The sequence below is a fragment of the Tachyglossus aculeatus genome, chromosome 5 (genome assembly GCF_015852505.1).
Source record: "Tachyglossus aculeatus isolate mTacAcu1 chromosome 5, mTacAcu1.pri, whole genome shotgun sequence".
Classification (NCBI taxonomy): domain Eukaryota; kingdom Metazoa; phylum Chordata; class Mammalia; order Monotremata; family Tachyglossidae; genus Tachyglossus; species Tachyglossus aculeatus.
Genome location: NC_052070.1, coordinates 30,945,315 through 30,948,070, shown reverse-complemented (window position 1 = coordinate 30,948,070; position 2,756 = coordinate 30,945,315). Strand labels below are relative to the sequence as shown.

Genomic DNA, 2,756 nt, shown 5'->3' with positions numbered 1-2,756 from the left:
TCTGGCATATCTATGTGTGTGAACATCTTGCCCTCTAGTGGCTACATCTGTCAGAAACCACAATCCCCAATGTTGCACGTAGAAATGCTTTCTATGCAAGTGGAGCAGCAGGTTGAAATGGAGCGGTACCCTTAGCATTCACTTAGCACTCGGGGCAATGCACTGGATTAAGTATTAAATCCTTGGGAAGTACAAACCAAAGATGTGACATTCTTTGCCCACAAGAAGCTCACCCTCCAATACAGGAGACAAAAAAATAAGTATTTGCCATTGAAGCATTGCATGATAAAGTATCAAACACACAACTAAGTAATCATAATGGTAATTATGAATATTGTTATTGCTATTATCAGTGGCATTTGTTGAGCACTTACTATGTACCAAGCACTGTACTACGCTGATGATCAGGTTGGACACAATCCCTGTTTATATAGGGCTCACAGTCTTAATCCCCATTTTACAGATAACTGAGGCACAGAGAAGTTAAGTGACCGGCCCAAGGTCAAACAGCAGAGAAGTGATGGAATGAACTGACAGTGTACCAGTCCAGACATGGCTGCTAAGTTTTCATTTTGAGCCAGAGCAGTTGGCCCTCTCAGGATCACATCTGGAGAGTTTCCAGTAATCTACCAGCCTTGGCTATGGTAGGGAAAGTCAAGCAGAGGTATACCCACTCGATTCCTAGCTTGGGCAGGGGCTAGCAAATGGAAGGCAATCTGCTACAAGTCAAAATTCATCTGTGCGGGGCAGCAGCTGCATGGGAGAGAGCCGAGGGCGGAGACTCAAGTTTATTGCACGGAAGAAGGCAATGGTAAACCACTTCTGTATTTTTACCAAGTCTGTAGATACAATTCCAGAATGAATGCAGAGGGAGGTTGGGGCGTTCCAGGAGTCACCAAGGGTTGGAGACAACTCGACAGCAAAAGACAAGAAAAGAGCTGTTGGGGACAAATGTTGGGCAGGCTGAATTGTGAGTTCCCTACAAAGGGACAAGTGCATGTCCAAATTTCCAACAGTATACACTTTTCCAACACTTAGTACAGTGTTCTGCACACGGTAAGCACTATTATTCCTACTGAATAGTAAGAAGCTTCTGTGAGCAGAGCATTGTACTGAGAGCTTGGAAAAAATATGAAGTTGTACAGTAGATATGATCCCAGGCCCTGAGGGAACTCAATCTAAAAAAAAAAAAATCACACAATTTTGATTGAAGGCAGGGAATCAATCATATTTATCGAATGCTTACTGTGTGCAGAGAAATTTACTAAGTGCTTGGGAGAGTACAATATAACAGACACATTCACTGCCCATAATGAGCTTACAGTTTAGAAGGGAACACAGACACTAATATAAATAAATTACAGATAATCAATCAATCGTATTTATTGAGCGCTTACTTTGTGCAGAACACTGTACTAAGCGCTTGGGAAGTACAAGTTGGCAACATATAGAGACAGTCCCTACCCAACAGTGGGCTCACAGTCTAAAAGGGGGAGACAGAGAACAAAACCAAACATACTAACAAAATAAAATAAATAGAATAGATATGTACAAGTAAAATAAATAAATAAATAGGGTAATCATCATCACCATCATCATCAATCATATTTATTGAGCGCTTACTGTGTGCAGAGCACTGTACTAAGCGCTTGGGAAGTACAAGTTGGCAACATATAGAGACAGTCCCTAACCAACAGTGGGCTCACAGTCTAAAAGGGGTAATAAATATGTACAAATATATATACATATATACAGATATGTACATAGGTACTGTGGAGCTGGGTGTGGGGGATAATAATAATAATGATGGAATGTATTAAATGCTTGTTATGTGCAAAGCTCTGTTCTAAGAGATGGGGAGGTTACAAGGTGATCAGGTTGTCCCACGTGGGGCTCAGTCTTAATCCCCGTTTTACAGATGAGGTAACTGAGGCCCAGAGAAGTTAAGTGACTTGCCCAAAGTCACATAGCTGAAAACTGGTGGAGCCAGCATTTGAACCCATGACCTCTGACTCCAAAGCCCGTGCTCTTTCCACTGAGCCATGCTGCTTCTTGATGAATAAAGGGAGTCAGTCAGAGTAAAGCAGAAGGGAGTGGAAGAAAAGGAAAAGAGGGCTTAGTCAGGAAAGGCTACTTGGAGGAGATGTGCCTTCAATAAGGCTTTGAAAAGGGGGAGAGTAATTCTCCATTAGGTATGAAGAAGGAAGGCATTCCAAGCTAAATGCAGGACATATGCTAGAGCTTGGTGGCGAGATAGACAAGAGTAAGGTACAGTGAGCAAGTTGGTATTAAAGGAGCTATGTGTGCAGGCTGGGAGAACAGTGATGTGAGATAGGAGGGGGCAAGAGGATTGAGTGCTTTAAAGCTACGGGTAAGAAGTTTCTTTTTGTTACAGTAATCAAATGGGGATAGGAGAAGCAGCATGGCCTAGTGGATAGAGCAAGGGCCTGAAAGTCAGAGAGACCTGGATTCTAATCCAAACTCCATTGCTTGCCTGCTGTGTGACCTTTGGTCAGTCACTTAGCTTCTCTGGGCCTTAGTTACATTCTATGTAAAATGGGGATTAAGAATGTGATCCCTATGTGAAACACGGACTGTGTCCAACCTGATTACTTTCTATCTACCCCAGCACTTAGAATCACCTCAAAAGTGCTTAACAAACACCATAATCAATAAAAAAAGACAAGTGTTTGGATTAACATCAGAGCAGTTTGGACGGAGATGTAAGGGTTGATTTTAGCAATGTTGTGAAGATT

The 2,756-nt window shown here is 42.2% G+C and overlaps 1 non-coding gene across 1 annotated transcript; it reads left to right on the top strand.

Annotated features, from left to right (window-relative positions):
* Positions 1-589: 589 nt before the first annotated feature.
* LOC119929255 lies at positions 590-727 on the top strand. The gene has a single exon (XR_005451387.1). It is a non-coding gene; the product is annotated as a small nucleolar RNA SNORA7 (small nucleolar RNA).
* Positions 728-2,756: the final 2,029 nt, after the last annotated feature.